This window comes from Pezoporus flaviventris, unplaced genomic scaffold (assembly GCF_033815535.1).
Source record: "Pezoporus flaviventris isolate CSIRO_AGI_PZ_B2104156 unplaced genomic scaffold, CSIRO_AGI_Pfla_v1 ptg000078l, whole genome shotgun sequence".
In the NCBI taxonomy this organism is placed as follows: domain Eukaryota; kingdom Metazoa; phylum Chordata; class Aves; order Psittaciformes; family Psittacidae; genus Pezoporus; species Pezoporus flaviventris.
In genome coordinates, this window is record NW_026892626.1 from 17,456,906 (window position 1) to 17,484,086 (window position 27,181).

General features: G+C 44.2%; 1 long non-coding RNA gene across 2 annotated transcripts in view; it reads right to left on the reverse strand.

Annotated features, from left to right (window-relative positions):
- The window catches only part of LOC133279512 (uncharacterized), a 50,396-nt gene that overhangs the window by 15,673 nt on the left and 7,542 nt on the right, over positions 1-27,181 (reverse strand). For both annotated transcript variants that reach the window (XR_009746913.1, XR_009746912.1), the window contains exons 3-5: positions 7,796-7,950; positions 5,651-5,914; positions 2,738-2,892 (exon numbers count right to left, since the gene is read on the reverse strand). This is a non-coding gene — a long non-coding RNA (uncharacterized LOC133279512). The remainder of the gene's footprint in view (positions 1-2,737; positions 2,893-5,650; positions 5,915-7,795; positions 7,951-27,181) is intronic.

Here is a 27,181-nt window from a genome sequence, read left to right on the forward strand (position 1 = left end):
TTCATTTTGATTTAGATGTTTTTGTCATTTCTCCTTTCAAGCTCCAATGGACTCTTTCCTTTGTCCTACATATTTTCAACTTATTTTGAACCCTAAATCAAAACATCTTTTGTTTAAAAAACACAGACATGCTTGTTTCAACAGTTTCAAAGCTTCCCCCAGAAGGAAATGGTTTTGAACTGAGAAATTTGTCAAATCAGCTCCTATCAACAATTTTGGCTTTAATAAATTGTTTTGTAAATGGGAAAGAAACCGCAACAACCAACATTTCACAAAGGAAAAACAATGTGACCAGTGACCAGTGACCAGTTCTTCATCTGGGGAGCTTGAATTTACAAGGGGCACACCTTGCGTTTGAGTGACCTGGCCATGGGTTTCACAAAACACAGTGAGAAGACTAGGAAGATGAATGCAGGGATCTGGATGAAGATTCTCTCTTGGTCAAGTTCCACGTGCCTCAGTCTCCCCATCTGGGCAATGAGAGCAGGAACACTTAGGAGAGCTGGGTCCAGCTGTGGTGAGGATGTGAAAGAAGACAGAGGAGTTGGGAAGCTCCACAGTGAGGACACACTGCTGGATGAACTGCAGGGGATGTAGTTCACAGGACAGATTCAGACATCCATCAGCTGGCTGCTGGTTTGGCAGCTACGGCCAGAGGTGGAGAGGGTCTGGAATGGTTTCTTTTTCTCCTGAACTCCTGTTCTCTCATTTTCATTCCAAGCAGAAAGAAACCAATTTGAAAGCCCTGAATTGTTGAGCAACAAAAGCGCTGGTCTGCATCCAGCCCCACTTTTTGCCCCATTTACATTTTGTCCATTTTGTGGAGAGCAAATACATATTCTAAGGCCGTACCTTCTAATGCCTGGCTTGCCTTGTCGTGCACAGAGCACCACAGGGGATAGCGCTGGGTCAGGGAAGGGCAACCCCTGCTCAATCTTGCCCTTCAGCCCTCACCAAGGACTGAAGGAAAGCATCTTTTACAACACTCTGCCTGGGCTTTGCATTGTAAATACTCTGTGGAAGTGATTCCATCCCTGACAAAGAAATGAAAAAAATCTTTATTTAGGAAAACCAAACACGTGTTTGCTGTCACAAAGGAAAACTGCAACCTAAGACAAGATGTCATTGCTTTGTTATCAGGGCACATAGGTAAAGTCAACAGCAGCTGATACAGCGTTTGTCCTTGAAGGACCCCTCAGGAAAAACTGGAAAGGAGAGGAAGGGACTGCTCTGCTCTGCTTGTCCCCTGGGCATAGGTCAAGAAATAATGAATCCCATGCATGGAAAAATTAGGCAGAAATTAGGACTGACTCCTGTCAAGGGGGATGATGAGGTGTGACAGGATCTGCCTGGAGCACTGTGGGATTTGTCTCTGAGGCTTTTTGTATCAGGCTGCTCCCGTCCATAGGGATGGCTCCTCCTGCCCCAGGACTGTTCAGTCCATCTAAGGACTTTAGGAGGAAGCATAAGGCACTTTCAGCCAGTATCAGGCAGTGGGTGATTAAGGGCAGGGAGAACTCCTGGATGGTAAGATATGCACTGCAGACATTCCAATGCTTTGTCATTGTGCTGCTTTAACCCTTCCACAGCCTGTTCCTCATCCACAACACCCAATGCCTGCAGTGCCTCTCTCTTGCATCTTTTCTGCGTCTTCCACAACTGGGAAAAATCCAGCAGCCACATGAGATCGAGAAATTCACATTTTAGTGCTTCCTTTTGAAAAAAGGGTTTCTTAAGGAAGGAAAAAAATCAAATTACAACATGACTAACTTCACAGAAAACACTGTCATGGAAACAGTCAGTGCCAGATAGGACCTAAAACCTAGCGTGAGGATGGAGGTGGGACCCACTGTATAACTGGTTAATATTTCACAGAGGAGAGAAATGGAGGCATAAAACAAGCAGAAACTTATAAAGTAGAGGCTCCTTATTACCAGAGGGGATCCAGTTTATAAGGAACCAGAGAGCAGTAACCACTGAGGGTGAGAAATAATTACTGTAAAACTACAAAATAATGCTAAGATGAAGAGGCAAAACATGATGCAGCCTTGACAGAAGTCTAAATATATGTTGCCTTTCATAGAAATACATGGGTGACCCCTGCAACTGCAAATGGAGTGACAAACAGCAAACAGCTCAAGAACAGAGGAAACATAACACTGAGGTGTCATTAAACCTGAAGTAAATAGTTGATGAAGCAACTCAAGCAACTGCTTTCTCATCAAGAATGCCACAGCCCTGACCCTGGCAAGAAATCAAGTGGACCTACTCAGAATAATCTCCCTGCTTCACATCCAGCATAATTTGGAAGTTATGAAGTAGTCATGTCCTCTGGTGCCCTTGCTGAGTTTCCATTTATTAAGCAGAGTATTCAGCATCGTTCTTTTCTTTTCATGCCACAGCTTCTTGTTAAAATTCAGAGGTGGATTGGAAGAAAAAGGCTGTGTGTAAAAACCTGGCTGAAAGATCATGACCTCCAGAATAAACATCCATCAATTGAGGAGTCATACAGACTGTGCTCAGAGATGGAAAAGTGCTGTGATAAGGCTGTTAAGAGTGCTACAAAACAAGAAGTGGCACATGTAAGAATTCAGTTATTAAGAGAAACACTTCCCAAATGCCTCCCTGGAAGGAATGACTTATAAGGTCTTTGGCAGATGTAAGAAATAGAGAAGGAGCTGGGCAGAGAAGGAGTCGGGTGTGTACAGAGCCAGACGGGCAGCCACAGGACACAAACCTTGGTGTTGGGATGGAAGCCTGCCCCAGGCAAAGTGTGGCTGCACAGGCTCCTCTGCTCATACAAGGAACACAGCATCCTACTCTTGACTCCATGCTAGACCCAGTCTTAGGGCTGCCTTTGCATTTGATTCTTGGCCCTCGGTGATTTCCAGACTGCAGAGAAGACATACATTCACGTATCAGGAAACTGAGGTCTCCCAAAGTGACTGCAAAGCTTGTTTCATTAGCACATTATCAATGGTTTTCTACTTTTCCACTGCTCCACTAATGAACAGGGCTATCAGTATTTCAATAATGTGAATTAACAGCATCAGAAATTAAATGATTCAATCCACAAGTGGTTTTGCAGGTTCACGGTATTCTTGCTCATTTAAGTAAAGCCATTCCTCCTGAACATATTTGGGCAATGGCATCCCTACTGTAGCAGAATAATTACTGTAATTGTCCCAAGTTGTTAACTCAGTGGGTGACAAAGTGAAGCACAGCTCAGTCAAAAATGAGATACATGAACCAAGCAGCCCTGGAAAACAATAGACTCCTCTGAATAAATGTCAGGGAAAGCTTTACATTTCATCCTGCTCTTAGTAGCTTAGCATGGCTTTAACTTTAACAGCTTGGCATACAATTAGTAAGCCACCTGCCTGAAGATGACTGGGCACAGTCAGTCATCCTGTCTGCAAGGCTGAGATTTGAGCTGGAGCTACCTTTCCTTATGTGCTTCCCCTGTATCTACATCTGTGCTCGTTTAAGTACAGGAGCTGCTACAAATGTCACTCAGGCTTTGCCTTGATTGCTGTACTCATCAGTGATGTCTTGCTAACACCGATAACCTTCCTTCCCCTGCTCTGTGTGTGCCTGCACTCTACAATACGAGACACCGGAGCAGCCGTCACTACCTGGATTTCTCATTTGGTCAAACCATCACTTGCACTTTCCCATTTGGTAAAGTCATTCTGTAAAATTAAATGGGACGAAATCTGGAAAGAAAATCTCCGTATCTAAAAGCCTTTTCTTTAGGGAAGGTCAACTCTGAGTCTAAGCAGATGGGGCCCTTTTCCAGCTAACACTTCTGGGTAGCAAACAGATAAGGGTAACAGCCCTTAACTGATTTTACATCTCCGGGTGCATGTACCTAAGGATTTCCTGCAAGCTCCTTCCACAGGCAGTGCCTGCGGAAGGCTGAAATTTGTCAAGGTGATTTGCCAATGTTAAATGTTATTTTATTTCCCACCTGAAGTCAGACATTTCCATTCTGATGGAATTTTTCTCATTTTCTGATTGCTTTTTTAGATATTGCCTCTCCCCATTTCAGTTTTCTTCTCTCATCACTATTTCCAGAGGACAAGGGGGATGGGTGACTAAACCCAAATGAATATATTCTTTTCTAACTTACACTCTACTAAAGGAAGGAATATCTTTGTAATTCAGATCACCCCAACCTCTTTTACCTGTGAATTGTTATGAGCTTTGATAACTTCACTGTGACAGGGATCTGCAGACCAAATTTGACATTTGATGCAATCACACACAGATGACTGAAGATTCCCTATTTTTTCCTTTATGATGGCTCTGAAGCTGCTGCCCTTTAGTTGTGATCATCTGAGACACAAACCTGAATTCCCAGTGAGTCTGGAAAACCTCCTGCAGAGTCTTAGAGGTGGTGGCTGGTTGGAAAAGGGCTAGGGGGAAGAGCTAGCTCTAAGGCAGGGGAAATTCCTTGTCATTTTGTCCTCTTTCCCTGGAGTTGGGCTGGAAATAAAGCAGTGCTCTTCCTCCAAAAGCAATGTGCTTTTAAGAAGCCAGCCTCATCTGAGCTAATCCAGGACCCACACACATGACAGGAAAGGCCAAATTCTCATTACCAGGGTAAGACTGTTATATCCCAGCCAGGCACTAATGACACGAGGTTTAGGGTTTAGGGCTTGTTTCAGGCGTCACCATGCTTCCCCTAAGATTCCTACAGACACTCTCCCTGATAATTGCACGGACTATGTCTTACAGTAATGATGAAATATTGCTTTTGAGAGTGGTGCTTTCAAAAATAACAGCAATTGTGTTCAAAAGAGCAATCCTGAGGCTGGCTGTGCAGGTAAATTACCCGAAATACCTGTAAAGACAGTCAGATAAAATAACTGGAACACCACCAGGGCTAGTATGATGCTCTGGGGGCAGCTAAAACACTTCTTCCCATAAATCCTTTAAGTCCAAGTGAATAACTTCCTCAGGGAGCTGACAGCCCTCCCCACAAAGCCTTTTCCTTTAAATTTCTTAATGTGCAAAAGTGAATACTTGATTTCCTCTGACAACAGCAAGACAGATGTTTTACTAAAGGATGGGAATGAGTCAGGTTCTTCTCTGCCTTCTTTGCAATCTGTCCTTGGCTACTTATGACAGCAGTAACAATCCCTGCAAGCACACACTCAGAGGTCAGCCGGAGGTTGGGGATACAGCACCACTGACTAAATGCTATCTGGGCAACTCCACTTGGTTAGACCCAGGCACATTAGTTTATAAAAAGGAGTCAACACAGCTTATCCAAAAGAGAAGGATGAACTCTATTTAAACAGCTGAAAGCTTGTCTGATTTCTATTGCCTGATGCTTCATTTTTACTGGCTCTAAGCCTTCAGAGAAGCCCAGCCACCAGAAAATGAAATAATGCTTCATTCAGGAAAGTCATTCAGACTGGAACATTTGCTTCCAGTCCTGCAAAACTGCTACTGCATGACCAGGGAGTACAGACAGCCTGTTTTTCAAGAGAAGAAATAAAACACTGCAAATGTCAAAAGGGAAAGGCTAGGCACAGTATAACTGTTCCCTGTATCATGACTGGGTGCATAGTGAACCTTCTGTAGGAAGAGTCAAAGGAGTTAAATGACTTTAGACTTAGTCTGGGAATTAGAAAGTTTTTACCCATTAGAGGAGTGGATTTTTGGAGAGTCTCTTCACAGCAGTAAGGAGGGCAGGCTGTCAGATGCCTTTATGGACAGGTTTATGTGACATGGCTGCTTGCATTAGCTGGGCTTGGTCACCACAACCCAGGAGGACTCCTTTGGTCTCATTGCTTACATGCCTTGCGCTGGTGGGAGGGAGCCCAAGGAGACTGTCTACTCACAGTCCTCAGTCATGATCTGTGTGGGGAGTAGAGTCAGACTCCTGCATCTTTCATATTCACTTCTGAGAGCAGAAAATATGGTAAATCTTAAATATTATTACAATAAGGATAGGGAAACAAAGGCAGGGAGGCAGGAAACCTTGTCAGATACATTTATTCCCTGCGCACTCTGCCTCTTGCTCTCTGGTTTTGAGCCTACATGGACACTCAGGGAGAGGAAATGGAGTCACTGCTGTGCTCATGCTCAACTCCTTTATTTCTGACTTCATTTCTATACAGGAGCAGGAGAAATTTGTGCTCTCTGCACTTTTCTGGGCTCTAAATACACCATACACTTCATTCAAGCTGCAACAACCCTCAAATACTGGTGTGCCCCCATATCAGTGCCAGTTATTCTGGGAGAGAGTTCATCTTGCTTTGGACTTTGCTTTTGTTTCTCTTGGAGCTGCATGACATTGCACAGCTTTTCTAAGGATAAGATCACAGACTATGCACTGTGAAGATTAAGGGGACTTATTCATGGGGATACTGTGGTTTTGTTAATGGACAAAAAAGGAGATTTTTGTGAGCTCAACTTACATACAAAATGAATGTACATTACTGTGTTCTAATTGCAAATAGCTTGGCTGGGGCTTTAAAAGCCTTTCATTCCAAGTCCAGTGTTTGTCAAATGTCTTTTAATACTAACCATGGTTATAAAGTGCACATTATTATTGTTAATACTTCCAGGAGCCTTTTCAGCAATCACCCTGCTCCTGCCCAATCCAGTGCAAACACTCTCCCTACCATGGAGGACTGGAAACAACATGAATTAAAGGGGACTCAGATAAGAGGAAAATAACTGGTTTTGTAAAGACTGTGAAGCTTGAAAGAACTCTCAAAAGGCTAAAGACCAAGAACTGCCTAATCTGAGTGCAGACACCCCCTTCATCCTCCATCCCGCAGTGCTGAGCTTGCAGAACTTCACCCTTACACTTCTTTTTTTCCCTATTTATTGTGCTTTGTTATGCATTTTAGGTTTAATTTTCATAGGAGAAATGAATTTGCTTCATTTCACTCACTGCATTTCATGCACCAGAACTGCAGGGGAGGGTTTGTCTTTTCAGTGCTGCCAGGGAAGATTTGTCTTGTCTCATTCCACCCAATGGTGGGCAGAAGACCCTGGATGAGCATCTTGCAGCCACCCTTCCCTGCCCACTGCCAGCACATTTGTGAAATGCAGGACTGCTCTCAGCCTTGGTCTACAAGCCCCCCATGTAACTTGGGATAGTGAGATCAGTACATCCAGAGATCAAGACAGAAATCTGGATGAAATTCAGATGTCTCAGTCTATGAAGGATTAGGCCTTAGGGTAATGAATCCCACTGATTTCCAGTGAGACTTCAGTGAACTCTGAAGTGTTGACATCACTTCTGAAAGTATTCCCAAATTGCTGCAGGACTTTATAGTTTGAGTGACTTGACCAAGGCCATGAAGAAAAGCCTGTAGTACTGCTAGGCATTAGCTCAGGTCCTCTAAATCTCTGTGTAGTCCTTTAGATCCTAAAGAGCTTGGTTAATGCCATGCTCCATACAGGCCTACAGCTCTTTTTCTTAAGGTTAAGGCTTAGCCCACTAACTTCTCTTTAGGAAGCATTATAAGGTAACCAAACAGTAACATGTGGAAAAAGATTAAAAGCCCTCATTGCTGTTATGTGGTTTTAATTAGTTGTGAAACAGTTGAATAAGAAATCTCATTTTGGCCTGTGACAGACAAAGAACATTGATTACCAAGCAGGTGATCAATGTTCTTTAGGAAGCATTATATGGCAACCAAACAGTAACACGTGGAAAAAGATTAAAAGCCCTCATTGCTGTTATGTGATTTAATTAGTTTGAATCAGTTGAATAGAAATCTCATTTTGGCCTGTGATAGACAAAGAACATTGATTAACAAATATTTACCTGGAGATAGTTGTGTGGGCTCAACGGGAGCAGCAGAGAAACAGATGGAGGCAAAGGATGAGGTAGAAGCCACTCAGTGCATTACAAGCACAGCAGATAACATCCACAGCCCTGTTCGGTCATGTAACTCCACCACAGAACAATTAGAAATGGAGCTGAAATGAAATATAAGCCACACATAATGTCATTCAGCAAGTGTGATACAATGCAGTGTAATAACCTGATACTGTATATTAACCCTGGGAATTAGAAACTAAATGTCTTGTGCTGACAACAAACAAGTATATGGTCTGGAGGGTTGAGAGAACAGACGTTCTTGCTATGCAGAGTCATAATGCGATCATTTTGCAAGACACTTTGGAGATAAACAGTCCATGAGAAATGTCACTTTTATCTACATACATTAAGTGCCATTTCCATAAATTACATGCTGTGAAAGATCAATATATGATCTTGTTCATGGCTCATATGTCTTCTTCTCCTGTCACCCCAGAAGTGAAGGGGGGGTGATCTGGGTGTCAACGCATGCACGGGCTCATCTGGCCAGGCTGATGTCAGCCCTCAGCTCTGCCCCCTGCCAAGACTGGCCAGGCTCCAATCTCAGCTCTTCCTCTGGGCATTTAACATGCTCTTCTAACCCAATTAGAAAGTCTAAATTCGTGCTTACACTACACTCAGAGGCTGTGTCTGCAATCACTGCAGCTGATGCTGTCAGCCATGACCTCTTTCCTCAGCTGTACAAGGGTACCAAGGGCAGATGGAATTCTTCCGCTGTTCGGTGTTAAGTTAGGGAAAAAACCCCAATGTCTGGGAAATGTGAGATGCTGCAAGAAACTGTGTGATAAGGTTATGAATGACACAAACTGTTTGCATTAAGTGCTCACAAGAAACTCTACTTCATTGTTTCTCAGGCTGAGAACTCCTCCTAATTGGAAATAGCCTCTCCCAGGCTTGTCCAGACCCTAATGAGAACTGATGAATCCAACAGGAGCAGGGGGAAATCTCCAAGCCAGTCCAATCCTCTCCCTTCACATATTCAAACATACCAACCTCTACCTCAAAACACGTGAGGCTGCAGGTACACGTTTCCTTCTAGTCCTTAAAACTGACAGCCCCATTTGTCTGAATAGTTCTTGGACTCCAGAGAGATGAATAAAGCAGTAACCTGCATGTCAGCAATTTCTGGGCTGTCTACCACTGTGCCTCTCTGCTGTAGCAGCCGTTGTGGAGAGTATGTTAAGCTGTGCCAGAACCAACCCACCTTTCAGATGTGCAGAGATTTCTTCTCCTTTTTGAAAGCCCTAAATCCCCTCCTTACAACCCAGACTCCCTTGGCAAAGTGTTTTAGCATAAGGTCCCCCTCTTGACTCTTGATCTAGCAACACAAACTCTTGTTTTACCCTGAACCTTTCTTTCTCCAACCCCCTTAAAAATCCACCAACAAAAAAAGCCAGATGGCACAGAAATGTCAGTGCTAGTTTAATGGCAAATGTGAGAAGTAAAACAGAAGAGGGTAAAGCAAAGAAATCTGTAAGCAGTCCCTCTCCATCCAAAGCAACCCAAGGAAGCAGGTTCTCCAGAGACATAGTTCTTCTGGAACTGAGCATATGGCAAATAGATTTTCTATTTTAAATTCACAAGTGAATGTTGGAATTTTCAAGCCAAAATCAATACACATTTTTCCTTCTTTCCACCCAGCAGCAGTTTGGGTCTTCTACTGTGTTTCTGAAAGGGCCAGAAGTGAAAAGTGTGGCCTCACTGAAATCAATAGCAAAAATCCTCAACTTTAACAGAAGCAGGGTTTCAGTTTGACCCTGGCAGACTTACACACTGAGAGCAGCTGCTCAGTTTTGGTGTACTGGAAGCAACAAGATCTATATAAAATCCTGGTGGCATTACAACCACATTCCATAACCCTACACGCTCCACTGGCAAGCAAAAGTGACAGGTTACTCTAATTTTAGGGTAAGTTTACTGAATGGACATTCTTGGGATTCAAGAGCAAACTCTTACACACTTCTACCAAAAACGCCCCTTCTGCTCCTCCCAAGTTGGCTACAACCTGGGATTCCAGCACTTTGTTCCACAGGGAACAAGTGCATGTTAATGTGTCACTTCTCACGTGCAACCTCTCAACTAACATCCCTCTCTGTCCAGTTATAAGTGTGATCCTCTTTTGTACCAGGCTCCTGTCAGTCAGTATTTATCAACACCTTCCTTTCCACAGCATAGACAAGCTCAGAGCAGCCCAACTGCCGACTTATCCAATAAGCCAGCGAAGTGTGGGGCTCTTCCTCCATCCCAAGAGCCCAGCAGCAAGTCCTCCATGCTCCTTTTGCACCAGGCTTTTCCTTTCCATCAGCCTTTTTCCAAGCCAGCTTCCACTGTGAAAATGCTGGGACTGAGCTGCTGGTTCCCCCACCCTAGCAGAGGTTGTGTTTCAGCCTTGGAGAAGTCATCATCCTCTCTGCTGGCTCGAATCTGACATTTCCTATTAAAATCCTTATCAATGCATTTGCCCTCAGGACTAGACCACAAGTTATAACAGAGTCTGGGGTCCTTTGGGAAGGAAAGCACTTTTTAAATGTAGGATGGTGTTATTAACAATAAGGAAAGCATTACAATATATAAGATTGCCCTGCTGGAGACACCTACCTTCTGTATAGTGTGACATCCTTACGTGTCTCTGCTCGTATCTGCAAAGAATATAATTTTGTTAGTAAATTAGAATAACTCCATGTGTCCTAAGTAGTCATTATTTCTTATAGCTTGTTAAAAACAACTTAGATGCTTAAAAATGCACTGAGTAAAACCAGAGCCAGGCTTCCCCTCGGCTCTGTCTATCCTGTGTGCCTTCCATATAGCCCTCCAGCTCCACCAGCAGCGGAGCAGCACTTATCTGCAGCCCAGCCTAAGGACAACCAACCTGTGGCCCTTTGTCAGCTGAAATATCAGTATTCATTTTTAAGCTGCAGGGAAACAGCTCCCCAAGCAGATCCCAGCCGCACATGGGTGTCCCCAGGCCTGCTCTGGAGCAATTACCAAGGAGGGCAGTGTCTGACTGGGATGGAGGAAGGGTCAGGCTGGTGTATGGAGATGGGGATGTTTTCCAGGTTGGACTGATGGGAGCACAATGACTGCCACCCTGTCATCATGCCCAGCCTGGCAAAGTCCCCTCATGTTGCAGGCAGCCAGTCATGTCTTCTTTTACAGCTGCATTGGCAGTCTCTTTCCATTAGGAAGGGGTGAGGATGCCCAGGCCTCACTGGGGCTCACGCAAAGCCTTGTTACTAAAGCCCCCACTCTTTTAAAACATGCAAAGCCCATTTCTGAGAGAATTTGAAGGAAAAATGGGCTTTTGTTCTGCATCCCATAGACAGGCTGAGGAGGAAGAGGTAGTAATCCACAGGGAGAGGAAATAACCCAGACCATGACTGAAAGCCACACCTCGCAGTGTCCCTACAAAATAGCCACTCTGCTGCCTCTCAGTCCCCCTCAGAGCTGAGCGCCAACGCACAACCTGAAGCCAGGAGCAATGAAATAATATCCCTGCCATTCTAAAAAGAGAAACCAGAATGAATTAGCAAGTGTTCCCAGCAATTCCAATCCCAGCCCATGCCTGTCTGGATCTCTGCCTGCTTCTGAACACCCAGGCAAAAAGAAAACAGGTCCAAACTGTGATGATGAGGGCTGAGGAGATTCTTAATGATTTTCTGCAGAGGAAAAGAATGAGCTGGTGGAGTGAGACAGGATTATATTCCTTTGTAAGGTTACAGACGTGAAGCATAGAGTTCATTGCTAATGGGGTTAATCCTTCTATTGGAGAGGAAAAAAATCAGATGGTAGCACCTTTAAACTGGCCCTTGGCAAGTACTCAATTATTGCAAGAGACCAATTAAATAAAGTCGGGTCAGAGTGTCTCAGACCGGGGAGAAGGAGTCCTCAACCTCGCCTGGCTCATCTGAAAGATGTCGGGGGTTAGGAGTCTGCTGTGAATGAGGTTCAAGTCAATAAACTCCTTGTAATTAGCTTCATGTAGTGTTTGTTTTCCTTGAAATACATACAATTAAGTGAAGAAAAAGAAAAGTGTGAAGAGAAAACAAAAGCATCCCATGAAAGCAGAAATAAGGCAGGCGGGAGGTGGGCATGCTACTGCACTCTCATGCAGTGGGGCTCCCAGCCTCATTCATGCTGCTGCTCTCCTTGGGGCAGACCTCACCCCAGGAGACAGTCAATGCTGCAGTTACCTGGAGATGAAACTCAAGCTCTGTCCAAAGCCCTCTCCATCACCTGAGCGCTATTTAAACCCCTGTGTTGGGGATTTACAAATGCTTCACTAGTGATCTTTAGATTCGCTGTCTGTACTGGGGAATGCAATTGAGTCTTCCCTATGAGACCCATTTAAAGCTGCCTGTTTTTAAAGACTCACTAAACCCCTTAAACACTTGAGATAAAACAGTACCTAAGTGGGATTCTCATTACGCTGAGACACAGGCACAACTGCCTCATTGTCTTCAGAGGGATTTAACTGCTGCCTATGGAATACAGCACCTGGGTCACTGCTCATCGTCTGGACAGAGGTAACTTGGCTGTGACCAGAATGTGCATGAGTTTTGCTCCAAAGCAGGCCAAGGATGGACAACTGGCCAATGGCCACAGTGACTTGTGCATTAACACAGGATCTGTCTCACTCTGAAACACTTCAGTGGTTGCAAAGACATAACAAAGAGACTATGACAAATCTCAAGCCTTTTGAGAACTGCTCTTAGAGACCTGAAACTACAGGTCACAAATTGATTTGGGTTTTATTCTCTAATAGCTCAGAAAGATTTCTCCCGCATTGGCTTGACAAAAGCCTCTTCATCATGCCAGTTGGATCAATTGAATCCTGCTGGTAATGCTGCACTCTTTGTTACTTCCTCTACTCTTTACACCTCCATGTAAAGAAAATGTGAAATAGGATCCTCTCGAGATACTGGGGAGAAAAGTAAGATATTCAGTATTAACATGCTTAGACATTATCTCAGCAGCTCAGTGGGGATTCTTTTCACCTGATTCTTAATTTAGTACTTTAATACTTCTCCAGATGAGGTTACACAATTAATAAATCCTCCGTGTTACACAGAATTCTACTGTGCAGAAAGAATATCACAATAAAACAATCTTCTATTTTTAATAAACACCACCCTCCGATAGAAGAACATTACTCACATAACCTGTGTATGATTGTTAAATGTCTGCTGCCTTTCAAAGGCAGTTGGAGTCATTAAGAGTATCTATGCAAGCCTGGAGTATAGGGCAAAAGCAGGTTGCAACAGAGTTTGGCTTTCAGAACAAAGAGCATGCTTCTGAATTAAAAGAGCAACAGAGCAACAACAAAAGAAACAAAGGCAGTATTTCATAGTGAAGCCATTACTGACATTAGGGGGAAACTGAGACTCATGTATGCGGGAAGCCAGTGGCCACAGTCACATAGATGCACTGTTTTCACTCCCCAGGCAAATACTAGATCCTTTATGATTTACTCCATCATGAAAGGACTACTCTTAGGATGGGAAGGCTTTATTTCAGACAGGTTGTGGTGCACTCAGTGAGACTATCACTGTTTCTGGCAACAAATCTGTGAGAAATCTTCCTCCTCACACAGATCCCTGACCCTTTGTCTTGGCTTTGGCCTGCAGCCACTGTCATGGCCAAGGGTGACATGGGTTGGGTTTGAGTCCATAACTGCTTTATGGGGCTTTCCATCACCTGGGCATCTGTAACTGCATTACCTGCATCTGGTAACTTTGCTCAAATAGGCTGTAAATCTCTTCTTTCCCTCTGTCCTTCATCAACAGTACTTTTGTCACTTGCTTTTACAACTTTTAACCTTTATTTTTCTTTTGGCCATCTGCTTTGTTAACACTGCATCAATGGATAGCACCATGCAGGCTTAAAAATAATGACAACTCCTATAACAAATGGATAAATAACTGCAAATCATTGTGGATTGCACCAGTGTTTGAAAAGGTGCTTATAAATAGCTTACAGTATGTCAATCAGACATGAAGAGATGTTTTAATAAACAGTTAATCAATGATGGCCATCTTATATATTTATAAAGTGACAGCACTGGCTCTATTGCTTTTCACCTTTCTGATATTTACTGCAGATTCACAGGATGGTTTGTGATCTTCAGGAATATGATTTTTAATTTATACCATTTATTTAATACTTATTAAAACATCTCTTTCCATTTATTACCAGTTTATTACATATTCCTGGCATGAGAAACCTTCCCTCTTGCTCCTGCTCTTTTCAGAACAGAACTAAGGATGTGTATCACCTTTCTTGTTTCACATTCCAGTCGCAACAAAGACCAGTGATTCCTGATGGTGCGTTTGTCTCACTACCTTTCTAAAATGGCTTTCTGTGTTAGCAACACTTGAACTAACACGTCAGCTGTCTGCCAAGGATTGATTGGTTACACACAGTTAATTGGTGAGACAGAGTCACTCAGCCCATTAATTCAAGTTTGGGCTGTTCGTCTTTAAGACATAATGGGCTCTTTTGTAGACCTGGGGCAGGATGGGCTCATCTGTGCTCTGTACCCAGCTCCTGCCATAACAACCCATGCTTTGGGGCAGTGCCAGAATTGCACAGTGAGGTAACAGGCCCAGTTTTGGGTATTTGCCTTGTGTGAGTATAATCTGTGAAATGAACTCCAGAGCCATCACGCTGCAGTGATCGTTTAACAGACTTGCTGGCCTTTGGAATCTGATCCGGAGAGACAATTGCTCTTGGCAACAGATCACCCCACTGACGGCTCTGATCTTCAACCTCCAGATGTACTAGGAGTAACTGAATGGGATTATGATGAAGTTAAATTGGCAGAGACTTGTTCTCTACTCCATTTCATCCGAAGATGGAAATGAAAATAGCCCAGCCTGGCATCGCCCTGCACAATAACCTGACTCTATTGCAAGTTTTCCACTCCTGCAATCTGCAAATGCTTGCTTTGCTCAGACAGATGACCTTGGAAAGCTACTGATGGTGACAGCTGACAAAGCCAACATGTTTTCTATGGCTGTTTTTCCTCTGGTATTATTCCCCTCAGGTAGTGCTTTCACATGTTATCTGTGTCCTACAGATTTCAACGGTCCCCATCAGGAGCTATTTTGGGCCTCTTGAGTTGTACAGGTTGTCTTTCTGGGGTAGAACACACCCTCCTCTCACCTCTGCAAAGGTACCTTCCAGTTGCACCAAAGACAAAGTGCTGACCTGGTTTGATCTCTCCATCTCCATCCCCTTTTTTCAGCATTCCAAAGATGTCTTATTTCAGAACCAGAACAACTAGGCATGCTGTAGATGAGAGCTTTATAAATGCACATAGCTCTTCTTGGTATCAGTGAGAGGTTTGAATACATATTTAATATCAAAGGCTTATAGCTTAAAGAAAAAAAGAGTGATGATTCTTGCTGCCCAGCTTTGAGGCACATGAAAGGAACCTGATTCTGAAGCCATGCTGAGCTCTGAGAATCAGGCCAGCAAGTTACATACCCCCAAACACTTGTTTATTTTTATAATCCCAGCTGAAACATGGCAAAAAGTTCTTAGGGAAAGAAATATGCAAACTATTTGTTATCTGTGTAATGTTTGCAATGGCAGTCCTCTGCTTTCCCTAATTTCTTCACAATTTACATATAAATGAGACACTGTATCACTGGGTAGTTTTATTTCTCCAAAACACTGACAAGAATGTTGACAAAGTTTTGAGGGTCTTACAGTCATTATTTTCACTAAACACATAATGCATCATTTGGTTTAAGAAGGAACTGATTTAAAGAGTTGGGAAGTGCTCTGAGAGCACACAGCACAGCAGAGCTAAGGCCTGGAGATTCCCGCTGTGGCTACCGGTCTGCCTGAGAAAGTAGCACCACCTTTTTCCACAGCTTCCCCAAATGCAAGGTGGCGGCAGCAGAGCCTGCTCTGTGATCCAGTATCTGTACAGAAGTGCTGTTGTTTCTCACAAATGGAAGGCACTACTGTAGGGTCCTGTGAGGTTTCAAAGCGAACCCATCCCTGGGCCCAGTTCTGCCCACATTAGATGAAACCTGAGGTCTGCAGCACATTGTGTAAAGCGACAAGGCAAGTCTGTCAGCTGCAGCAATGGTTTAGGCTAATTTAAAGTCATTTAACATCTCTTGCTTAGTGTTCAGCAACACATTTTGCCACTTAGGTACTACTTAACTAACACAGGAGATAAAACCCTAATTTTGCTCCATCTAAAGGAAATCTTTAAGGCAACTTACGTAGGATGAAAGAACTTACGTAAGACAAAAGATTTTTTTAATGGCTGCAGATCTAATCCTTTCTTATTACCCCTCTCATTTACTTGCTGCTTGTTGCCAGGGGTATGGGCAGGGAAAGGCTGGTGAGGGGCTGCGTGTTAGCGCTGCTAATTGCTTGGCTCATCTTGATTAGCTGCATCTCTCCAGCTCTCTGGTGTGCTCATTACTATTGCTGAAATCAATTCCCTCTACTTGAAGTAGGGTTATTGCTGATCCTCTTCTCCTTTCTTGAGATGATGATTCATGGGCACAGAACCTGCCTGGGTGCTCATGAGAGAGCAATAGCAGCTCTGGGGACAGTCCTTCATGTAAGATGGAACAGATGGAGACCATGTGAAGGAATTTCAGTCTGCCTAGGACCCAGCACATCCCTGCACAGATGAATACAGTAAATCCCTGTGTAGCGCCTACTTGCAGAAGAAAGACTGTCAGATCATGTTTACGCTTTGAAGAGATCCTAAACCCAGAACACAACCAGCAGCATTTGCATTTTAGGTTTTGTTTTGATGCAAAGAACATGCACGAAGCATATGGTTAGTCACCAAGCCTTCCTGAGAGCTCCACAGGCAGAAGGAAGAACAAAAAGAAGCACAGGATCCATTTAAAGCACATGATGAGCAAAAAACAGTCAGTTGCAGTGTTAATAAAGCATTGCTTGCCATCAAAGCTGGATTATTTCAGCAGCTAATCAGCTTCAGAGCATAAAGAGACTCTGGAGCAAGAATGATTGATGACTGAAATTCTACTTGCGCTGTTGTAATGAGAAGGGATATCTGTAATTCCTTCTGTGGCTATACCCGAAAACTCAGAGGCGCTGGAACAAGCTGGGACAGACAGCAAGTATGAGTCTGAGCAACAGTTATCTCTGCAGACCCAAGGAGCCTTTTGTTTGCGTGATCTATGTTTTTTTCAAAAGCATGAGTAAGCCTCCAAAGCAATCTCTGCCAGACAAGACTGAATCTCAGCAATGGGTTCTGAATGGGGAGGTGCTTTTAATATTCAGACTGAGTATCTGAATCCATCAGTGCCTGTGTAGTTCAGGAATCCTGCCCACACACCTACCTTAACGTCACTGGCAGTTTCTTGCCTAACTCCTGCCATCTGTAAGTCAAGCATCTCATCTAAGATGCTGCTACAGGCTTCCACAGATGTTAATAAAGATCAATATTTCCTGAAGGAGACTAAACCCACCATTCTTGGGCACCTAGGTCCAAATTACTTACTCCATGGACCTACATTTTTCTGCAAACTCTCTGGAAGGAGCCTTAAGGATAGGCTTTAACTAGGCACATACAGCTGGTGAGATGAACCCATCCACCATATGAACCCATCTCATATTCTGACTCTGAGATGTGGCAGAAGTGTGGGGCTGAGGTGGGAATGAGGGGATTTGCAAGTCCACACTGTATATCACCTGCCTTTCCTGCATGACAGTTGGAGCCTGGAGGCATGGGAGAAGGAGAAAACAGGCATGAGGACGGGCCAGAAACTTGGAATCAAAACAGCTTTCAAACTTTGCTCTTTATAAATCAACAAGATCCTAATATATCGTTGTTGACTGTATCTTCCTGGCAGCTTTTAATGCCTATTTCTTGCTACTTACACGTGGTTTTTTTCGTGTTTGTATCTGAGTCACTTAAATGCTTCCCCTACTCCATCATGTCTAAATCTCCTTCTGGATTTCACTGAATAGTAGCTATATTCAAACTAGAGGGGAACAAAAAAGAGTGCCAGAATGCACGCATAAGGCCAGTTGCTGATGGATTCAAGCTGATTTATTACCCATTGCCAGAGTTAGAGGTTCAAAATTATGTTAAAAACAATTTACAATGACACTTAGAGCTGTGAAAGAGAATTCAGGGACTCTTGGCCAAATCTGTGTACCTCATCTATCATCTGTCAGTTTGATCCAGTCAATCACCTAACTTAATTCGCTGCCTTTATAAAGGCAACTATAATTTTAAGGTCTAAATGCAACATCTCTATAAAATTGATTCCCATGTTTCAGTGTTGGTCTGGCATGGATAAGTAATATTAGGAGGACTAGCATGCTAGAATAGTTCTCTACTCATTTTACCAGGCTATATCATCATCTTCCATCAGTTTGGCATATGAACTAACTGTAAATAACTTAGATCAGTATGTATAACATTTAGAGAAGGAGTATGAGGTTGGAAGCCAGTGCAAATGAAGCAGAAATACATCCCAAGCTAGGAAGTGTTTTTCCAGTCTGATAATGCATATACATGCTAATCACTTGTGACTGTAGACACCAAGCTATAACACAAGGGCTGGAATAGCTCAAAGCGTTCACAGCTAAGCTTCCTAGGGCACAGAGATTTCCCTCTTTGCTGAAGTTTTGACAGGGATGGAGGAGGAAGCATCTAATTTTATGCAAATGAAGACTCTGAAATATTTCACTAGTGTTTGTTTTTTCATTACTATGGATATATAGCAAAGCATTGTCAAATCCAGACCTCCTAAAATCCAGATTTAAGATAGTCTTATTACTTGCACAAATTGGCTTCTGGATACCTATCAAGAAGCAGGACCCTTGCGCTCGGTGCTGTACAACTCCTCCCGTTTGTTGCAGACACCAATAGAATCATAGAATCACAGATTGGTTTGGGTTGGAAGGGACCCTAAAGCTCCTCAACCTGGCCTTGAACACTGCCAGAGATGGAGCAGTCACAGCTTATTTCATCCACAGTAATCACAGCGAGGTTCAGGTGAGTGCTGGGTATTGAGTACACACCAGGTAAAGCAATCCTTTCCCTGAAGATTTTACACTCTAGATAGAAAAGATAAAGAAGGAAACATAGAAAACACGTTCCAAGGGAACAGTGAATTAGCAGAACCACAAAAAAAAACACCATTCAAAATACACTTGCCCCTTAAAAGCACATCCCCTCTGTTCCCTCACATATGGAAGTCTCCATGCACATCCACAAGGAAAAGCTTACTTTACCCGACATTTGGAGTAAGTATTTTGTTACGTATTTTTGCCAAACACTAGATCTGCTTGCAGAGGAGACAGATAAAAACTCCAACTGTTTTCAAAGGACTGGATTTGCTCTTCCCAGCCAAAAGCCAAGGTGCAAACAAATATCACCTGGATTTCCTGGCAACACTGAAGCTAGAATATGACATTCTTAATGGGACCCCAGCTCATAAAGCCCAAGATGATGGCTTGTGTTTACTCCTTGGGGTTTGCTACAGAGGCTCCACTGGGGCTCCTTTTGCAATCATGGAAAGGATTCCTAGGCACATGGAAGGGAACTGTATCAGACCTCATAAGGATAATGCTGCCTTTGTACTCCTACAGAAGAAAATACACAATAGTCTGCCAGTGTTTTCCACCTGTTCATTACATCTTGTCTAGCTTTGAGAGCTTGCCAGCTATGCATTAACCAACTAGTTGGGATTATCTTGCAATACTGTCTTTATATCCCTTTAGTGGCTGAAGGGAATAGCCAGAGAACGTCAAGTACAAATTCAGTGCTATTTAGCAAGAGCTCAAGGGCACCAATAGAAAGCTGAGCTCAGGGCAATGCATTAACTAGTTGTTGTAAGTGCATATATTTCTGAGTATTTTACATGCCCCCCTGTAGACACACAGCGTTCATTTGGAAAGGATTCACCTCTTTGGGAAAATCCCCAGCCATTGCATGCTGCCTTTGCAAAGAGCCAGTCATATTACACTACACTGTAAGTGATCACTTTGGCTTCAAGTGTTGTGATTAATCACCAAGCAGTGGGCAAACTGCGTGGCCAGATGAGCATTCTTAAAGTAGGTGTTTCATTGCAGCTAAAGCACAGATGTCTTGGTAGATGAAGTTTTTTCCCTCTTCTGTTATCCAGAGTAGCCTTGCAAAGACCTATGCAGCAAAAGCTGGGTTGGACTGACTGTCTTCAGGCCCTTTCAGGGATAAAGGGTGAAGAGCAGAGAACTTACAGATTGACTTTAGGAGTATTTGAAAGAGGTTATTATCGTGCTTGCCCCCACCTTAAGACCTCTGGGAAATGTACAATAGGAGAGAGATGTTTTTGAGTCCTTGAAAAGTACCAAATTCTTATGGATCACAAAGTCCAGAGCAAATTAGCTAACAGGAACCAAGTGACCTGTATTTGGCAACCTGAAGGCATGATACAGCTACTTAATATCCAGGAATTTAATGTGCCGTGTGTAGAAAACGTCTGTAGTGTAACAGAGATGGCTCTGACCTTTCCCAGCAGGTCAGCAGAGCTCCTTATGCAAGGGCTTCATCAAGTCATAGAGAACTGTGACCAACAGGAGCTCATGATCCACACATGTGACTTGCAGAAGACTCTCCTCCAAGGCACTTAGCACAGTTATCGCTCCCATTTGGCAAATGGTCAGGAATTACACTTGATTTGATGAGGTGCTGGGAGATAAATTTCCTGTCGCCTCTCAATATAGATGTGGTTGCGCAGCAATCAGTGCCAGCAAGCAGATGCCGGGTGTGCTGCTAAGCCACCAGCTTTGGGAGCAGGGCCTTCAAGAGCAGGGCCTTCATGAGCAGTGCTCACTCCGAGCTGAGCTGAAGGACCTTCATTAGGTTATTTTACCTGCAAACATTCTGCCACACAGGGGCTTTCCCTGGCTTAGGCTCTCTGTGGAAGCAGCTTGTCTTGCAGTCAGCTTGCATGGCCCACACTAGGTCTGCAGGGACACGGCCTTGGGAGCTGTTTAATCCCAGGAAAACTAATGAAATTCACTGCACTGGAATGATATCTTGAGGGGAGAGATTAATTTCCTCATTTTTATCACAGTATTTCCTGTAGATAGATGAATGCTGGATGACACTGAAATACATTCTTATTTATATGATCCAAATCCCACCAAAAGACCTAAGTATCCAATTCATCTCCCATCTGGCCCAAAGCAGCATCCTGCATGCAGGACCAGCATTTGCAGCTTTTAACCTCCGGCACCTCAGCCACTATGTAGTGCAGCCCTTTCCATCACAATGCTTTAAAGATATGATCCTGATTCAAGAATAGCCTGCCTGTTTGTTCTGTACATTGTTCTTTGTGCATTAATTAGTGTGATTCCACTAGAATAGTTTCCAAAAGCCCAAAAGCCAGTGAGACTATTACTGAATTTAATGGAAATAGATTGTTCTGGTATTATTTGTTCTGTAGTGAAATTCTTGAATAATGATTTTTCTTTACTGAAAAACCTGCCTAGCACACCTGATACTCAGCTTTTCCATCAAAAGATTCCCCTTTGTCTCACTGTATCTGTCAGCATTGCTGACTATACCATCTTCTTCCATAGCATCCACTCTTTGGTGTTGTTACTTATTGAATTTGACATCCTAAAGGAAGACTGCTATGTTAGATGAAGCCAGGATGCTGGGTGAGTGCTGGGATGGATGTCATGCTTGCTAAGATGACTAAATTATCTTGTCGAGGAACATCATGGGATCAAGTTGAAGTCACTTCTTATGGAATGTAGGATGCTTTGTAACGCACTTCCACATAGCTAAAACTTGAGTGCACATCTTTGTGATTTCAGTTTGCACTTTTCTACAAGTCCACGTGCCCTGTGGGTTGCAAGGGGAAGGGTAGAGGCCCAGAGGAGCTATATATATATGCAGAGGTGATTAAACCAAGAAGTGAGACTTCATCTGATTTCATGACTGAGCTGATTTATTACCTCACTGCTGTCAAGGGAAGCTCTGGCATCTTCCTCCTCCGTCTGCCCTGGTGCTCCTGAGACCCTTCACTGAGCTTGTTCATCTCACTAATCCAGCAGGAAACTTCACTGGCTTTTCCACTGAGGGGTTTATCTGTAGCAGAGCATGAGCCTGTAGGCAGCCCAGGGGGGACAGAATTGCAGGCAGAGGGAGTTCCAGAATTGCCCCTTTCAACAACAGTGAGCCCTGAGATCACTCTGACAGCCCAACTCAGCCAAACTCCAGTTACAGTAAGCCCCAGGAAACTAATTCAGTGATCTCAAAGTCTTTAAGTGGATGCCAGTGATCATGTATAATATCCTTAGTGTGCTTGCTGCTAAATCACACTGGTACACTTATATATGCAGTAGGGTTTTCCCTGCTAATAATCAAAGGTGCTAATTTGCATATGCTCTTGGTTATGTCTTTAAAATATAATGAGGGTAATAAAAGCAAAAGTCTTGCCTGGAATTATAAATGAATAGTTATCTGTCTCTCCTGTAACCTGTCTGTGCTTTCCTCATTTGGGCAGAATTAAATCTACACCGTTTAAGAAATCTCCAGATGTAAATGGATCAGAAAATAATAGCCATTTATTTCCCAGCAGCGGATGGTTCCTTCTCCTCCTACCCCAGTGGTAAGCAGTGATTTGTAGCAGGGATTACACTCTGCTCCTTGGAAGTGGTGGTGAACAATGTTATGTTGTGTTATTGCCCTCCTGCAACAATGCAAGGGCATAAAATCATAGAATCCAGTCTAAACCTCCTCTGATGCAAGATGAGGCTGTTGCATATTGTCCTATCACTTGTTACTTGGGAGAAAAGACTGACCCCCACCTCGCTACAACCTCCTGTCAGGCAGCTGTAGAAAGTGATAAGGTCCCCCTGAGCCTTCTCTTCTCCAGACTGAACCCCCCAGGTCCCTCAGCCGTTCCCCATCACATCTGTGCTCTGGGCCCTGCACCAGCTCTGCTGCCCTTCTCTGGCCCTTCTCCAGCACCTCAATGTCTCTTGTAGTGAGGGGGACCAGAACTGAACACAGGATTCGAGGTGCAGACCACCTGTCCAGTACAGGGGATGATCACTGCTCTGGTCCTGCTGCACACACTATTGCTGACACAAGCCAGGATGCTCTTGGCCTTCCTGGCCCCTGGACACACTTCTGGCTGGTATTCAGCTGCTGTTAATCAACACCCCCAGACCCTTTTTCATGAGCAGCTTTCCAGGCATTCATCTCCAAGACTGGAGAGTTGCATGGGATTGTTGTGACCCAAGTGCAGGACCCAGCACTGAAGCAGGTTGAACCTCATTCAACCGGCCTCAGCCCTTTGATCCATCCTGTCCAGATCCCTCTTTAGAGCCTTCCTACCATCTGCAGCCTACTACCTACTGCAGGAACAGTACAACCATCCAAGCTGTGACACGTTTAAATTGATCTCTATTCACTCCCAGTTGGGAAAGTTCTAGAGCCAATCCTGCAGAAGCCAGCAAAGCTGTCTGACTGTGACTGACATGTTCCCACTAGAAGAATTTATGCCACAGACATGAAAGCATTTTACTACTGGACATTGTCTCTGAACATGAGTAAAACTCTATTATACGTGAGTGTGGGCCAGTGCGTATAACCATCATCGTTTGGGGGAATTCATTCACTTGTATGTCCCTGCAAAGTACTTTACCTGGTTACCTCTGTTAGCAGGAGTGTATTGCTCTTCATTTGCCAAGAGAATTAGATTTATGAGAGAGGTGTGCCAGGGACAAATTGGAGACAGCACTGTCTGGCCAAGCATCAGTGTCCGGCTATGAGCAGACAGAAAACAGTTCAGAGTGTCTAATGAATGAAACCATCCTACTGAAACTCTGCTCTCCAGTTTCACAGGCAGAGGAGGGGATGTCCCCCAGTACCATTCCCTGTCATGGTGCCTCTCTCTTGCTCTTGCACAGCTCTTTCAGTGCCTGGTGAAGCAGAGGATGCAGGACAAGGGGCTGCCTGCGATGGCTGCTGTGGGAAAGCACAGATCCTGCAGCCTGGTAATGTGTGCTCTTGCCTGCCATGCAAATAGGGCCTCTGGCTGTCATGTGTCCCCATGCACTGACCAATCCCTCAGTCCTTCCCCTGTAATACAGCCTGATACTGGCATTCCCAGAACCCTAGGAGCAGCCCTGGTTTTGGAATCGTGTTCCATAGCAGACAACAGCTTTGAAATGGGTCTGGAGGAGGTGTGGGTTTGATGCCTTCCCCAGGTGCTCACAAGGAACTGAGACATCTGAGTCAGATGTAAAGACAGGGAACAAATGGGAATCCTTCTTGTATTGTGGGATCACAGCACAAGACAAGAGAGAAACCTGCTAGAAGGATTGATGGGCACGAAAGCCAAGTGCTGGCTGCTTCTCCAGAGGGGGTTGTCTGCTAAAATCCAGCAGAGGAAAGATGGAGAGGACACAAGTTAACAATAGCTAAAACAGGCCAGGCCAGGCAGGCTGCCTGCTACACCAGAGCTGTGGATGTGAGGCCAGCATGCAGCTGAGCAGGCACAGCTCCAGCCACCACACAGCCAAAGCAAGCAGTGGTGAGACGTGTACTGTCCAAGAGGCTGCTGTACATCTGTGAGAGCAGAGATGAAACTGGAGCACAGGAGCTGGCAGGCAGCTCACCCACACCAGTGGGGATGGACTGGAAAGAGGGGGACACAGAGCCTCCATCCCTGCCTTGCCTAACAGAGAAGAGTTAAAAGTGATACAGGCTAGGAGAGCATCATCCTGCAGGCTGGGTACAGCCCAGGGGGAGAGGAGAGGAAAGAGGGTGGAAACCAGCTCCTGAAAGCCCCTTGCAGGGCATTTGGTGTGAGAAGCCCTTTGTGACGAGACACTGGAGAAGTGGTGGGCAAAACTGGCCAGCCAGTGGAGCCTCAGAATTGCTGGAAATAGTTGTCTTAAGAGATCACCTGAGCTTTAGACACATGGTTTGCCTACCTGTTACTATTCAGTGCGTGTTACACAAATAGGCACTAGAGACACAAGAGCAGAGGAGGAAGAGGGACAGAGGTGGGTTAAAGCTCGCTCTCTTGAGCTGTTTGTTCCCAGACCTGCCATAGAAACTCTTGTGACACCACTTTCTGCAGATCTGTGGGGATTTTCTGTGCCCTCACCTGCTGCAACATGCATGCTCTGGGCTTCAGCTGGATAAATAATCATGTATTTTGGTTTCAGCAGCTTGCAGTGGGTAACACTGGCAAATCAGAAATGGAGGAGTATGTAACAACCTGACATCCTGCCTCCCTTCTAAGCACTAAGCCTGGGACCAGTGCTATGTGTGTGAACCAGCCACAGCAGACCTAGATTTCAGAGATTTCCTTTCCTCCCCCTCCCAAGAAACAAGGAAACAAAGGGCTTTATCTAACATTAAATTAATGGGTTTTTTAAAGCATAGATTAAGAGACTATTTATGTTCAATTACCCATTTTAGAGCAAGGAAACAGCAGAGAGAGGTGGCTAATGTTGTAATCTATATGTTCAGCATTCATTGGGTGCTTTGAGGGGTACAGTAAGTATCTCTGTGCTTGCTTTGCAATGAGTCTCTCTTTTTTTGCATCTCTCCCATCTCACCAAGGTTTCATTCTGCACTTCTCACAACAGGGGGACTTGCTGATTACTCTCCTCTGATTGAGTTTGGGTAATGGAAGTCACTAAAAATCTCTTTCATGTCGTATGTTGTCATAGATCTCATTAAGCCATTAGATTTGTTCTAGACCCCTTACAACAGAGGCCAGGGGAAAAAAAGGGGGAAAAAAAGAACAAAAAAAAAAAGAATGATGTGCTAATATTTTTCAAATGTTTCCAGAGAAACTGCTCAGCATAATTACAGCTGCTCTTGCATTATTTAACCTGCCTACACACCCCTGGGGCTTCCAAGAGAGAAAGAGGCAGACAAGATCCCAAAGAGCCGTTCCATCACACACAGTTGGGTTGGATCACATTACTGAAGGGGCCAGAGATTTAAAAACTATTCATAAATGCAAATTTTCCTGGGTTAGTTCAAGGTCACCTGGGTACAAGACGGTGCCAACAGCAAAATCAGACCAGACTGGGACTGCTCCAAAGGGATGTTATATCTAGCTATCCCCTTACCGCTGTTTGCTTTCACTAGCTTACCATTTTTAGCACATTTTACATCTTTTTGTGCTTTCATTTCACTTGTAATAATACTATTTACTACAGAAATTGCTACAGCTAGTGAAGGAATCTCCTCCTTTTAAGGAGAAAAGATACTACATGTTGCTACAGACCCACAGCCCATCGCAGCCAGCCCACTAAGGTATTTATTCACCACCACTCAGACCTGTGCTTTCATGTGGCTGCGGAATGGCACAGCGGGTGGCTGTCTAGACAGAGACCTGCTTGGGTTGCAGGTACAGGCACAGGCTGCAGCAGGGAGGCTTCATGCTAAAAGTTGCTTTTCTTACTCTTCACACATCCAGAACTGCTGTAAAATCATTTGCATCTGACATTGTGGCAGAGACCCGCACCCTAAAACCCTTCTGAGCCCAGCTTTGCTAGCTGCGAAGTAGGGATGTGAGACTCAGCACTAGCCAGAAAAGGTTTTGAACAAGTTTACAGCCAACACTGGCGCTTAGCTTTGAAGAGATCCCATTCATGGGCGTGTTGTGCTGACCTGCTATAACAAACACAGAGACATGACAGCGTTAATGTGTGGTAAATGCTCCTTCTGGTGCACAGGACCCCAGCAGGTAAAGGCAGGAGCATGAATATCTGAAATTTAACTTTTCCTAGTATCACCCCATTTACTTTATGTCAGACTGTGTTTATCTTCCACTGCTCACATTTAAATGTCAGAGTATCAGCATGTCTAAATTCCTCTTTTCACAGATGGAAACTGTCGATTTTTAAACACAAAAGGCACCCGGGAATGTGATGTGCATATTACCCTGGCACACAGTTTAACCTTTAAAGTCTGTTCTTTAAGAACCAGCTTTAGGATGAAGCCAATCACTCCAATAAAATGATCATTTACTGTTCTATAACTCCTGGATCCTGAAGAAACCAGAACTACTTTGCAAAGTATAAAAGAAGAATAGGTCAGGCTCTAAATAATGTGCAAGATAATGGAGGACTACAAGGTTTTGCTTCCCACATACCTTGGGGTCTTCCTGGCACTGCAAGGCTATGAAGCGGAGGAGGGCTCAGGCAGAGCCTGGGGAGTTGGCCCTTTGCATTCCCACTTTTCTCCTTGAAAGATCAGAGCATCCTCTTTGACTCGGCAGCGTGGACATGGGTGCTATGGACACCAGCACCCAGCAGTGCGAGCCCAGTGGTGCTCCCAGGGAGCCGATA